Source organism: Lissotriton vulgaris, chromosome 6 (genome assembly GCF_964263255.1).
Source record: "Lissotriton vulgaris chromosome 6, aLisVul1.2, whole genome shotgun sequence".
In the NCBI taxonomy this organism is placed as follows: Eukaryota; Metazoa; Chordata; class Amphibia; order Caudata; family Salamandridae; genus Lissotriton; species Lissotriton vulgaris.
This window is the reverse complement of record NC_141694.1, coordinates 1,518,854,158-1,518,869,156: the sequence shown is the minus strand read 5'-3', so window position 1 is coordinate 1,518,869,156 and position 14,999 is coordinate 1,518,854,158.

Below are 14,999 nucleotides of genomic sequence, written 5' to 3'. Positions count from 1 at the left end.
AGGAATCTTGTATTGTCGTATGGTAATGTTTTCTTAGTACATTGTGTTTATGAATGGCAGTAGTGTTGTTAGTGAATACATTTATACTTAATTATGTTTGTGCTTAGTGTGTGAGGTTGCTGGTAAGACCATCATAGGAATTTGGAAGGTCAGACAGTGTAGGTGAGAAAAAGATATGAACTGACACAGGGACAGTTTGTAGGGGTATTAAGTATGTATGTATGCAAATCATCCACAGTTAGGTGATAGCACATATGATGTGTCATCCCAAGTTGTACACAAAGACATTTTAAATGATTTATTTTTATTAGTAATTGTATGGTTGTATCCTTCAGATTATTTGAGTACTGAATGTTGTTGGAATTTTATTATTACTGTTCACTTCTTCGTAGATTTGCTTGACAGGGGCAGGAGTTCATCGATGTTTCAGGATATAACGTGGTATTTCATCTTTGTTAATGGTGTTTTTTAGATGTTTTGCCCTGGGATAAATTATTTGTTTATGTCACAGACATCAGCATGTGATCCTTCTAGTTCTTCAGTGTTACAGTAATTTCCCACTTCCTGTGATAGTGGGATATTTACTCTATTTTTTAGTCCGTAGTTCAAGTGGTAAAGATTCACTTTTGGGGCACTCTTCTAAACTCTGAGGGCCTGATTCATAAAAGTAACAGATATTTGTATAAGTTTATGTTTTTTTTCAGTATTCAATTTCAATTCAATTCAAAGAAGTCTTTATTCGATTAATACATCATAAAATACATACATTACAATATACACAGAAGTATAAAATGTATTTAAAACTGGATAAAACATCTAAGACCATTTTAAATCACTTATACAGGCTTCTTATGAACGAATATAAAGATTTGCAATAAATCACATAGATTACCACAATATCACAAGTCATTTTGGGCTACACAAGAGCTGGGAAGCATAGAATAACCTAATTTTGGTTTGATGAACCTGGTTCTTAGAATCCAAGCCCATCCTAAATATTTTGCTAATCAAAACCGACCTAGGAAGCGGAGCAGACACCATCTGCCCACGCACGGAGCACCCTGTTTCTGAATCCATTTAACGGACTATCGAATGATTTCCTGGGTTGCCGCCAATTTGTTTAGCACCGTGCTGGTGCTTGATTCAACGTCTGGTGCTGTTCCCCTACTCATGCCGGTTTCATCCAAAAATTGATTATTCGGACGACCTCCAACCTTTGTGGTGCTGTCTCATCATTGACGTCGCCTCTTTTTTATATATATTAATTACTTGGAGGACCCCAATCTTCGCGGTGCGGTCCCCTTACACACGAGGCCTCTACCAAACAGTGATTGTTCGGAGAACCCCCAACCTTGTGGTCCACCTGCCCCCTACCCCTGGTCCTGATGAAGACCCCGCAGCAAGGACTATCATTCCTGCACCATTAAGAGGGTCGAAACGTCGACTGTTTTTCGTTCTGTGGCAACCTCACACCAACATTATGTAGTTATACTGTATCCAGTGTTGTATGCCTTCTCCAAACTATGGTCGCCATTTTTCATGGCAACGCTGCTATCTAAATAATAGCTAAAAGGTTTTTTCAAATGCTTGATTTTACTGTCACTGAATCCTACCACTCCCTTACCCTTATCACTATCACTACCCCCCCCCCCCTCCTTCCTGGGGCACTGTACGACCGTCAATACAGTTGATTGTTCGCAATATGTATTTATTACATTTGATCCCTGAGTGAATAAAACTCTGTGGACAGTATAATTGTGTTTGGATTTACTCATTAAATTGTTTCAATTATTTTGTGTATACACTGGGACCCTCTCCTCCTAGTAATTACTGAACCCAGGTCCCAGTGACTATAGTTGGGTAACCCACTTATCTATAACTTAGATGTTGGAATAGGCTGCGTATTGGAACTCATTGATTGGGGTGTAACGGCTGAAGCCAAAAGGAGATCCATTTTATCTCCCAGGATCCTAACACGCTCCAAAAGAGGTAGCATATATGATTTTAGGAGTTTCTCAAATATATTGATACACTCCTTGTTGAACCCAGTAACACTATTTTGGGGAAGAGATGGTAAGTGAGGAATACCTGTAGAACCCTCAGTCGCAGGGAGAACCGTGAGATCAGTAATAGAATTTGGTATAGAAGGAGAGGGAACCTGATGACTGGTACCCTTTCTTTTAACACCACCCTTTTTCATTTTTTTCCTAGGTGGGGAACACGCAGCCTTTTTAGAATTCATGGGCTTAGATCCAGTGTCACTGTTAGTTTGTGGCAAGATATTCTCACATGGACCAACACTGTCTAAAGAGCGATTAGTAAGGGTTGAATGCAAGTTGGGAGCTATAATCTGGGCGGCAGGAGTGTTAAGGTCAATAAGACTAGTAGAGACGATAGGAGGACTATTTATATTACCCTCACTATTGGTTACAGAGTGTGTGGGGGAAGTATTAGGGGCCGAAAAATATTGGGAATTTGGTCAGTACTAAATATATCAGCTTCTCCGGCCGTCCTCCCAGAACTAGCCATTTCTTGTGTGTTATTTAAATCTGGTTGAGTAGACAAGGGTTTTTTCAAGATGTTCTATAGAGCGACGACGCTCAGCGCGTTTCGCAGCTAGTAGTAGTATCTATCTCCTTATTTGCCTTCTCGAAATATTTATCGAGAGGCCCAAGGAATGAAACACTGACACAGGATGGGAGTGAGCTAGACATATTGATAGCTGGACAGGATTAACAATCTACCTCAAAACCCTCAAAAACTTACTACACCAATGAGACAAAACAGCAGAAAGGATAAAACGAAGAGTAAATGTCAGAGACAGGGCCCAGCCCGGCCTCCTTCGGCCCCTGACGGCCACAGACGGTCCCGCCCTTGTCCCGGGCTTCTCCCGGTCGCTCCCGCGCAGCGGGACTAGGCTGTTGTATTTATAAGGTCAATGTGAGAGGGGAGGAGCATGCAGGGAGAGCGGCCCAGGCGCTGGCAATTGGGACTCGCGGGCGCCTCTTGGGACTTGAAGTCCTGCGCCCGCAACTCGCTCGCAGCCCTGCACGAAACAAACACCCACAAACACAGCCACAGGCGTAGGGTGACTGACTCCTCAAACGAGCTGCGCTGATGATGCTGTAAATCACAGCCCCACACGAAGCGGGTTCCGCGAGCAGTTGCGGTAAGAGCAGGGAAAAGTTCAGCGGCTCACAATCCCAGCGTGAGTACAAAAGTGTTCCAACAAGTATCCAGGGGCAAAGGTTTTTAAAGAAGTGATGGTGGGGAGGAGCATGCAGGGAGAGCGGTCCAAGTGCTGGCAATTGGGACTGGCGGGTGCTCCTGGGACTTGAAGTCCTGCGCCCGCAACTCGCTCGCAGCCCTGCACGAAACAAACACCCACAAACACAGCCACAGGCGTAGGGTGACTGATGATGCTGTAAATCAAAGCCCCACACGAAGCGGAACCCGCGAAGCGGGTTCCGCGAGCAGTTGCGGTAAGAGCAGGGAAAAGTTCAGTGGCTCACAATCCCAGCGTGAGTACAAAAGTGTTCAGTATTCACAAAACTGCATTTTATTAGTAAGATTACCAGTGTAGAGACTCCATAGTCATGCAGAGGGCTCCACTTATAAAGAGATAGGCCTACCCTACATACTGGGCTACATTTTGGTACTTTAAACTCTGATCACATCCTGGATTCTCTACCAGGAATACTATCAACGCTAACTTAAAGAGAGGTAGGGGTCCACCATTAAAAAATTTTCTGCATGAATCATCCTCAGAGGAGCTATCCGCTTAGTTGACAAGGAAGGAGGTCACAAAAAAGGCAAAGGACGAAGTAAAGCAGCTGGGGCACCCCTGCAAAGTCGGAAAAAAGCTGAGGAGATGAAAAAACAGCATTATACTAGCTATTCTCTTCGAAATATCTTCAAAGTATGTAAAAAAGATCAGTTAGAAGGTGCCAAGGGGAAGAACAAAAATCTGAAAAATAAAAGCAGATTTTTAAAAAGAGGAATATAAAAGTAAAGTTTGGCACCCTAGCCTCTAACATTTTTAAGTTTAATACGCTTTATTGAATCATAAAACTCAATAGCATACATTAAAGGCCTAAAGATAACAATGTATGTGATATAATGTAAGCAAAGTAAGGTAGGCAAAGTAATCATAGTAGTAGCCGTTTACATTTTGGGAAAATAAGGGTAAGGAAAGAGGAGGAAAGGGAAAAGACGGTGTACAAAATATATTAATAATCATGAACATGAAATAGATGCATTGCTATTCTCCTAAGATTTGTAAATATAAAGAACAAATATCTGTTGAATAAAACTTCACCAAATATTAGAAAAAAAGGAAAGATAAGGCAGAGAGGAAGGAATTCAAGGGGGTTGGAAATTTTCAGAACGATAACAAGAAAAATTATTATTATTTTTTATTTATTTATTTGTTTTATTACATTTTTATTGGGAAAAGAAAAAAGTACAATCATATACAATTACATACCTACAACCATGGGCCGGCGATTTCAGCAATCAAGGAAGCATTACACAGCTTTAAAGCCAACAACCCAAGTTGGGCAGGCAGCGTCTCAATTCTAGCGTCTGTCATATGCGTCTCATGCGGACTACTTTAACATCCAGTGGCTAACACCCAAATGGCGTCAATATATCTACTCCAGTCATGTGTCGATCAAACTGACTATGAACCTAGTGCTTATAGGATAGATCTATGGCCTAGCTGCACTGTGTCCCCTCTAACACTGTATCTAAACTACGTTGAACTCCATGTCTGATCAGCTGTGCACACCGTGACAACATGGGGGGAAAAAGTGGGCGACCTTCTAGTTGTACATTGGATAAGGCCTCTGGATGTACATACTGCTAACTGCTAATTGGAGGAATGAGGCATCCAGCCCCTTCTCCAGCATCTGCTGTTTCCCCCCTCTCCAGGCTCTTCAACCTTACTGAGCATATATGTCATGTATAACCCACAAAAAGTCTTAGGCCTGCTCCGTGGCGGGAACAACTCACTGTAATTCTCCGACTGTATGCAGCAATATAACATGTCGCGTGACCATTGCTGAATCGTTGGGACTGAACCTCTCATCCAACACAACACCACTCTTCGCTTCTCATTCAGCAGGCCCCTATCTACAAGCCTACGGATAGCTTTAAGCAGTTTTTGGGAAAATCCCAAGAGCGCTATTGTGGGGTCAGGTGTCAACTCGGTTTCCACCACTCTGCTCAATTCTCGGAAAATTGCCTCCCAATAAGAGGATATTCCCAGGCATTGCCACAATAAGTGTATGAAGTCTGCGGCTGGGGAATGACATCTGTCACGGTCGGCTTCCTCTCTAAGTCCGTACCTGTATAATTTCTCTGGAGTGTGATATACTCTGTTATTGAACTTAAAGTGAATGAGTCTGTGTCTACCATGTAGTGAGATACGTCCAGTGTTAATGCCGCAATAACTCCACATATCGTCGTCTATTGTTATATGTAGGTCTCTTTGCCAGGCAAGTCTGGCCGTGGTGTAGCGGTTCGCCCTATGAGACATTGCTATTTTATAGATATTGGTGACCAACTAATGGGGGGATTCAGTTTAATAACGTATGTGAATTCCAACTGTGAGAAGTTGGCCTGATATGTAGTGTTTCCAATTCTGGAACCACTTGGTATCAGTCCAAACAAACCCCAAAGATGTCTGGTTGTAAGTCAACCTTGTTAGACAAGCTATCCTAGTGGTAGCATGGACTAAGCAGCCTTAAAGGCTTAACTTAAGAGGTCGTGTTAAGCGAGCTGTTTTACCACATACAATCCTGTAATCAAATGAAAGGACACCACACAAGTATATATTGTAAAAATATATGTATTTATTTCTAAATTACTCCCCAGTACTCTTTATGAGGAAAGGGGCACAAGCGTTAAATCAAAAGCACAGTAAAACATATAAAGTTGCACGATTTTGGATAAGGGTCGGTGGCCACTTAAACCATATACTAAAAAAGTGGTATAAGGAACACCAATCGAACAGTGGTTAGGCCTAGGGCCTAGAGATTCGCTGGGAGCAGTCAGGATTAGCAATGCTGAAGTCGGGAGTAGCCCACAGGAGACGGGTGCAGCACGGAAAGTGCGGCTCGCACCAATGCAATGTCAATGGTGCGTAAAAGTTACTTAAAGTGAGTTAAAAGATACCTCCGCTGAACCTAGAGGAACAAAACTTTAGACACAGACCCTAGAGGTGTGTACCAGTGTGGGAACACCGGCGTTGCAATGTTACCTCACCCAGAGGCCGTGGGTGCACAGGGTCGAAGTGGCGTCGGGTTTTGACACGCAGGCTCTTGGTGCTTGAAGCTGTTGCAGCTGCAGGCGATGTGAAGCAGAAGTGTCCGGTGCGATCCAAGGGTGGATCGAAGTAGAAAAGTACCTGAAAGCAGAGGGGACAGAGTCTGGGTCACTCAGCAGTGACCAGGATGGAACCAGGACGGAACCAGGCAATGTCGGGCGCAATCAGGTGGTTGTTGATAGGCTTCTCTCCGCTGTCACGTGGGCTCTGGGGCATCTGCGACGTCCAGGAGCGGGTCACGATCTGTCCCACGTAGGCTCTCGCCGTCAGCACCGTCGGCTTCAAGATTGCAGCAAACAGCACTTGGCAAAAGCAATCCACGCGGAACCGGGAGATTGCTTATCACTCAAACCAGGAGGGTCAGAGTGGGGGCTCCTTTTCACAGGAGCTGGTGCAGATCTGGAGCAACCAGAAAAGCAAGTCGTATTTCAAGTTTCGTCGGCACAGGGGCCACAAGCCAGCTGGCAAGTGACCGGGCCAACGCGTCGAGCCGCCACAAGCAGAAGGGCCCCACGCAGCACTCGTCGAGTGTGGAGGGGGTAGCTTTGGTGCAAGTGTAGCTCGGGGTAGGGGCTTCTCAAACCCCGGTGCACAGCTTCGAGGATCACTCGTGGGCTGCACGGGCAGCGTCTCGTGGCCTTTTCAAGATGGCGTGCCCCACGCTTCCGGTCACCTCCACTGGTCTCAGCTCTGCAGGGACTGTGGATCGGGCAGGGAGAAGGCAGGCAAGCTTGATCTCGTCGATCTTTGTTGCTCGAGTTCCGGCGGGAACTGCAACAAAGCAAGGGTCGAGGGCTGGTTGGTACCTGTTTGCACAGGGTGGTCACTCCTTGACCACAAGGGAGATTCTTCAGTCTTCTGCGTTGAGTAGAAAGTCGAAGGGTCCAGAATTCGTTTCTTATGTTTCTTCAGGATGATCTGAGTTGCATTGGCACTGCTCCCACTCTTATTCGAATCTGGTGGGCTGGACATCCTGCTAGGTCCCCTCCTATGGGTGGGACCCAGGAAGGGGGTGGTTACACCCCTTTCCTTTGATCCAGGCCGCGCTGGGACAGGGGCTGGGAGGCCCCAGAACCGGATTGGCCGGATTATGCAAGGGGCAGCCTTGTGCTCCCCAGGCAGTGTCTGGTTTCTTTGAAACCTCCCTGCTCCAATCCACTATCTCCTGTCTGGGGGGGTTTAACACCGCCCTTCAACAGGAAACCCTTTGTCCAGGCCACCATTTGCTGAGTTTCGGTCAGCAGCAGGAGGCCAGACCCGTGTCTGTGGCAGAGGCATCCATTTTGTGGATCTGAGGCTCATTTTAAATCAACCGCGTTTCAGTAAAGTAACATGTCTTATCCCTCTAGAAGGGTGGAATGCTACCCCCGTCGCCAGAACTGGCGAGGGGGTAGTATTCCAATTCGTATGACACCTTACACGACATGTTTTGATAAAGCCAAACCAAAGTTGCTATATAACCGCAAGGATTATAAGGCGCTTAAGAGTATATGGTATGGCATTATCCCGGATCAGCTTAGGGAGTTGTTCCCGACAGCTGCAGACAGGCTCAGCTCATGCCAGAGCTCCATCTCACATAAAACCACGCACTCTGCCTCCAGGATTGATGAGGCCTTCCATAGGAGTGGCTTACAGGCTATATATGTGTCCAGATATAGGTTTAGATATAGGTATACTATATCTAAGCAAGGGGTGATTACACCCACTTGCCCCAGCTGAGTGATCAGCCAGTTGTGTCAATTTAAGAACCAGCCAGGGGTGGCAAAAGCTATGCTTCAGCCCCTGGTAGGCCTTGGTGGCACCTATGCCCTGAGCACCTATAGTGCATGGTACAGGGGCTGACAAGGAGTCCATTTCCAATTGTGGTATGTACCTATAGCACATGTATCATAAATTTAGAGAGAGAACAGCAGGCTGGGGGTCTGATTAGCAGGCCCACAGCCTCAGTAAGTCGAAAACCAGTGAAGCAAAAAGCAAAAATTGGGGTGACCATAGGATAGCAGACCCTACTCTCCTACACAACCCCCCCCCCAAACGCAGGGACATTAAACTTAACCTTGACCAGATAAGTCTTCATGTTCTAAGTGGAAGTACCTGGAGAGACCATCTGCATTACCATGGTCAGTCCCTGGGCGGTGCTCCACTGTAAAGTCCATCCCCTGTAGGGAAATGGACCACCTGAGCAGTTTGAGATTTTCACCCTTCATCTGATTTAGCCACAAGAGGGGCTTATGGTCTGTCTGAATTAGGAAGTGAGTACCAAACAAGTATGGCCTCAACTTCTTCAGGGCCCAAACCACAGCAAAGGCCTCCCTCTCAATAGCTGACCAACGTTTCTCCCTGGGGGTTAGCCTTCTGCTAATAAAAGCAATGGGCTGGTCTTGACCATCTTGATTAAGTTGTGAAAGCACAGCTCCCACCCCCAACTCAGAAGCATCTGTCTGTACAATGAACTGTTTGGAGTAGTCAGGACTCTTCAGGATAGGTGCAGAGCACATCACCTTCTTCAGGTCATCAAATGCCTTTTGAAAGCTAACTGTCCACTGAACCTTTTTGGGCATCTTCTTGGATGTCAAGTCATTCAATGGTGTCACAATGGACCCATAGTTCTTTACAAATCTTCTGTAATACCCAGTCAGGCCCAAGAAGGCTCTGACTTGTGTCTGGGTAGTTGGAGGAGCCCAGTCCTGTATGGTCTGGATCTTGCTCTCCAGTGGTTGAACTTGACCCCCACCTACTAGGTGGCCCAAGTACACAACCTTGCTCTGCCCTATCTGGCACTTAGTAGCCTTGATAGTCAGGCCTGCCTTTTGCAGGGCCTCCAGAACCTTCTTCAGGTGGATCAGGTGATCCTCCCAGGTGGAGCTAAAGACAGCAATATCATCTAGATATGCTGCACAAAAGTCATCCAACCCAGCAAGGACTTGATTCACCAACCTTTGGAAGGTGGCAGGTGCATTCTTCAAACCAAAGGGCATTACCACAAATTGATAATGTCCACTAGGGGTAGAGAATGCTGTTTTGGCTTTTGACTCTTCAGCTAGTCTGATTTGCCAGTAGCCAGCTGTCAAATCAAATGTGCTCAGAAACTTGGCAGAAGCCAATTTATCAATGAGCTCATCTGCTCTTGGAATGGGATGAGCATCTGTCCTAGTGACAGCATTGAGACCTCTGTAGTCCACACAAAACCTCATTTCTCTCTTCCCATCTTTGGTATGAGGTTTTGGCACAAGGACCACTGGGCTAGCCCATGGGCTCTCTGATGGCTCAATCACTCCAAGCTCCAACATCTTTTGCACCTCAGCCTTTATACAATCCCTGACATGGTCAGGTTGGCTGTAGATCTTATTCTTCACAGGCAGACTGTCACCAGTGTCCACCTCATGGGTGCACCAGTTAGTCTGGCTGGGTGTGAGTGAAAACATATGTCTGTGGGCCTGCAACACCTGTCTGCAGTCCACCTGTTGCTGCTCAGTGAGGCTGCCTGCCAAGGCTACTCCATCAACTGAACCATCATCAGGGTTCTGGGAAAGCAGGTCTGGGAGAGGGTCACTCTCTTCCTCCTGTTCCCCATCTGTGGCCATGAGGAGACTCATGTCCTCCCTGTCAACAAATGCTTTCAATCTGTTTACATGGAGCACCCTGTGGGGGCTCCTAGGGGTGCCAAAGTCAACCAAGTAGGTGACTTCTCCCTTCTTTTCAATGATAGGGTAGGGTCCAGTCCATTGGTCCTGGAGAGCTGCTGGCCCCACTGGGTCCAACACCCACACCTTCTGCCCTGGCTGGTACTCAACCAGAACAGCCTTTTGGTCATGCCAAGCTTTCTGTAATTCTTGACTTGCCTCAAGGTTTTTGGATGCTCTCTCCATGTATTCAGCCATCCTGGAGCGGAGACCAAGTACATAGTGTACAATGTCTAGTTTAGGCTTTTTGAGAGGTAACTCCCATCCTTCCTTCACCAAACTCAATGGACCTCTTACAGGGTGGCCAAACAAAAGTTCAAAAGGGCTGTAGCCAACCCCCTTCTGTGGGACCTCTCTGTAAGCAAAGAGCAAGCAGGGTAAAAGGATGTCTCATTTCCGCCTAAGCTTCTCTGGTAAACCTTTTATCATTCCCTTTAGGGTCTTGTTGAACCTTTCAACAAGCCCATTGCACTGTGGATGGTAGGGTGTGGTAAACTTATAGTTTACTCCACACTCTTTCCACATTGCTTTCAAGTATGCAGACATAAAGCTGGTACCTCTGTCTGAAAGAACCTCCTTTGGAAAGCCCACTCTTGAGAAAACTGCAATGAGGGCTTTTGCCACCACAGGAGCTGTGGTGGTCCTCAGGGGAATTGCCTCTGGGTACCTGGTGGCATGATCCACTACCACCAGTATAAATCTGTGCCCAGATGCTGTTGGAGGATCCATGGGACCCACAATGTCTATTCCAACTCTTGCAAAGGGTACCCCCACCACAGGTAGTGGTATCAGGGGGGCCTTTGTTGTGCCACCTGACTTACCACTGGCTTGGCAAGTGACACAGGAGCGACAAAACTCCTTGACATTTTCTGACATGTGAGGCCAGTGAAAGTGTGGAACAAGTCTGTCCCAAGTCTTATTCTGGCCTAGGTGTCCTGCAAGGGGAATATATATCATGGGCCAAGGTAAGAAGGAAACCCCTAAACTTCAAAGGTATAACCAACCTCCTGGTTGTGCCAGGCTTGGGGTCTCTAGCCTCTGAATAAAGGAGTCCTTCATCCCAATACACTCTATGGGTACCTTGAGCATTCCCTGCAGCCTCAGCAGCAGCTTGCTGTCTGAGGGGTTCAAGTGAAGGGCAATCTAATTGGGCCTGCCCCAGGTCTGCCCTTAAGGGTCCCCCTGTCCCCAGAAACTCAACCTGGTCAGGTTCAAGCTCCTCTAAGACAGTCTCCTCTTGGACTGCAGAATCAGTTTCCTGTGAAACTTGATCCTCAACCTGGGGCAAGTGGGAAGGCACAGCCTTAACCCTCTTGCTCCTTCTCTTGGGTTGTGGTTGGTCTATTGTTTCAAGATCCACCACTGGTTCAGGAAGGCACTTCTTAGCCTGAGACCTTGTCACTGCAAGGACATGAGCTGAAATCCCTAGCATTTCTGCATGAGTCCTGTACTCCACTTCTGACCAAACTGAGCTTTCAAGATCATTGCCTAACAGACAGTCTACTGGGAGGTCTGCACTCACAACAACTTTCTTTAGGCCATCTACCCCTCCCCAGGAGAAGTTCACAACAGCCACACTATGGGAAGTAGTGGAGTTGCTTGCATTGGTCACTAGGTAACTTTCACCTAGTACAATCTGACCAGGGTCCACAAAGTCAGGTGTCACCATAGTGACACTGGTACAAGTGTCCCTGTAGGCCTGAGCCAGTTTCTCATTGATTAAGGGAGTCTGCCTATATTTGCCCAGGTTACTGGGGCTTACTGCAGTGGTCAAAGATAAGTCCACATCATATAGGAGAACTGCCTGTGTGGGGATTCTGACTAGGCCAGATTCCACCTCAGTACCCAGGGTCAACCCTACTAAACCCTTTGGCTGTGTACCACCACTGCTAACTGTACTAGGGGGTGCAGGTGCTTTAGGAGCTGCAGTGGTGGGGACTGGATTTTTCTTAGTGCATTCACTGCCCCAGTGTGAAACTGATTTGCAGGTATTACACCAAGGTTTCTTTGGGCCATCATTCTTCTTTTTCTTGTTTCCATTTTGGGAACCCCCCTCCTTATTGCTAGTTTGGGGGCCTGAAGACTTCTGATCCTTTTCTTTATCTTTCTGATTCCCACCCTTCTGGTCTGTTTTCTTCTGGTCACCTTGGTTCTGGTTTTTCTGCTTAATCCTTGTTCTGACCCATTTGTCTGCCTTCTTTCCCAATTCTTGGGGAGAGGTCAAATCAGAGTCAACAAGGTATTGATGCAACAGCTGGTTCTGACAGTTATTAAGGATCTGCTCTCTCATCATAAGATTGTACAATCCTGTATAGTCTGAAACTTTACTTCCCTGCAGCCAACCCTCCAGAGCCTTAGTGGCACAATCTACAAAATCAGTCCAGTCCTGAGTCTGTGCTTTTTGGGTGTCTCTGAACAACAACCTGTATTGCTCAGTGGTTAGGCCAAACCCTTCAATAAGAGCACTCTTCAGAACAGAGTAGTTTTTGGCATCCTCAGGTCTAACAGTGAGGAGCCTGTCCCTCCCTTTCTCAGAATAGGAGTACCATAAAATTGCTGCCCACTGATCCTCAGGGACCTGCTGTACCATGCAGGCCCTCTCAAGAGCAGTCATCCATTTGTGGATGTCATCCTCTTCCTTGTAGGGGGGCACAATCTTTGTCAGGTTTCTATTGTCATAGGCCCTGTCTTTTTCTTTAGGAACTTTGCTGCCACCAGTGGCATCTAAGCCACACAATTTTCTTTCTCTTGCTAAAGCAAGTTTAGCTTGAGCCAAGGCTACCTCTTCCCTTTCTATTTGGAGTTGGACAGCCCTCATCCTGGCCCTAGGCTCTTTTCTCTGGGAGGGAGTCATCCCTCTCTGAGATTCTCTTGAGGCACTAGAAAGATGAGAATCCCTTGATTGAGATCTCACCCTCCTGTTACCTGGGAGAATTTGGTTATGAGATCTGGAGTGGTGCTGGCCCTCTCCATTCTCATGTAGGTCTAGGTTGGCCTGGTTAAGCCTGGCAACCTGTACCTGGTTTTCCCTCTGATCCTGATCTTCAGGCTCTTCTAAATCTGAGCCTTCCTCTTCCTCTTCCTCCTCCTCTTCTTCTTCATCTGGAAGATTCTCATTCTCAGGGGAGTGTATCCCTTCACCTGATTCTAAGGGAGCCTGACTCACCTTATCTAAGTCATCCTTTTCTAGGAGAGCTACTAGGGAAGGAATGGTAGGGCCTCTGCCCTTTTTTAGCCCCCTGGCTGTGCACAAGGCACTCAGGTCTTTGTGGCTAAGGTTGTCATATCTGGATGTTGTCCCTATAGGATCAACTATTACAGGAGCAGAGCCTGAGGCTCTACCTGTATCAGACATGACTGCTAGTGAGGTGTAAGTGATGCACTTACCTACACTGAGTGTTTTCCTACTGTACCTTGCTAGTGAGTTGTAGTCAGGGTGTGCTAATCCCTTTAATCTACAACTACTAAGTTCAGTAGAACTTAATATGCTAAGCTTTTGATTTATATGTACCTAAGGTACTTGATGTGATCTTTCAATTTGATGTAAAGATTGCAATGGTAAAACAAACAGCAAGCTCAAATCCGCACCGCTGCACACCAATGTGAGAAGTTGGCCTGATATGTAGTGTTTCCAATTCTGGAACCACTTGGTATCAGTCCAAACAAACCCCAAAGATGTCTGGTTGTAAGTCAACCTTGTTAGACAAGCTATCCTAGTGGTAGCATGGACTAAGCAGCCTTAAAGGCTTAACTTAAGAGGTCGTGTTAAGCGAGCTGTTTTACCACATACAATCCTGTAATCAAATGAAAGGACACCACACAAGTATATATTGTAAAAATATATGTATTTATTTCTAAATTACTCCCCAGTACTCTTTATGAGGAAAGGGGCACAAGCGTTAAATCAAAAGCACAGTAAAACATATAAAGTTGCACGATTTTGGATAAGGGTCGGTGGCCACTTAAACCATATACTAAAAAAGTGGTATAAGGAACACCAATCGAACAGTGGTTAGGCCTAGGGCCTAGAGATTCGCTGGGAGCAGTCAGGACTAGCAATGCTGAAGTCGGGAGTAGCCCACAGGAGACGGGTGCAGCACGGAAAGTGCGGCTCGCACCAATGCAATGTCAATGGTGCGTAAAAGTTACTTAAAGTGAGTTAAAAGATACTTCCGCTGAACCTAGAGGAACAAAACTTTAGACACAGACCCTAGAGGTGTGTACCAGTGTGGGAACACCGGCGTTGCAATGTTACCTCACCCACAGGCCGTGGGTGCACAGGGTCGAAGTGGCGTCGGGTTTTGACACGCAGGCTCTTGGTGCTTGAAGCTGTTGCAGCTGCAGGCGATGTGAAGCAGAAGTGTCCGGTGCGATCCAAGGGTGGATCGAAGTAGAAAAGTACCTGAAAGCAGAGGGGTCAGAGTCTGGGTCACTCAGCAGTGACCAGGATGGAACCAGGACGGAACCAGGCAATGTCGGGCGCAATCAGGTGGTTGTCGATAGGCTTCTCTCCGCTGTCACGTGGGCTCTGGGGCATCTGCGACGTCCAGGAGCGGGTCACGATCTGTCCCACGTAGGCTCTCGCCGTCAGCACCGTTGGCTTCAAGATTGCAGCAAACAGCACTTGGCAAAAGCAATCCACGCGGAACCGGGAGATTGCTTATCACTTGAACCAGGAGGGTCAGAGTGGGGGCTCCTTTTCACAGGAGCTGGTGCAGATCTGGAGCAACCAGAAAAGCAAGTTGTATTTCAAGTTTCGTCGGCACAGGGGCCACAAGCCAGCTGGCAAGTGACCGGGCCAACGCGTCGAGCCGCCACAAGCAGAAGGGCCCCACGCAGCACTCGTCGAGTGTGGAGGGGGTAGCTTTGGTGCAAGTGTAGTTCGGGGTGGGGGCTTCTCAAACCCCGGTGCACAGCTTCGAGGATCACTCGTGGGCTGCACGGGCAGCGTCTCGTGGCCTTTTCAAGATGGCGTGCCCCGCGCTTCC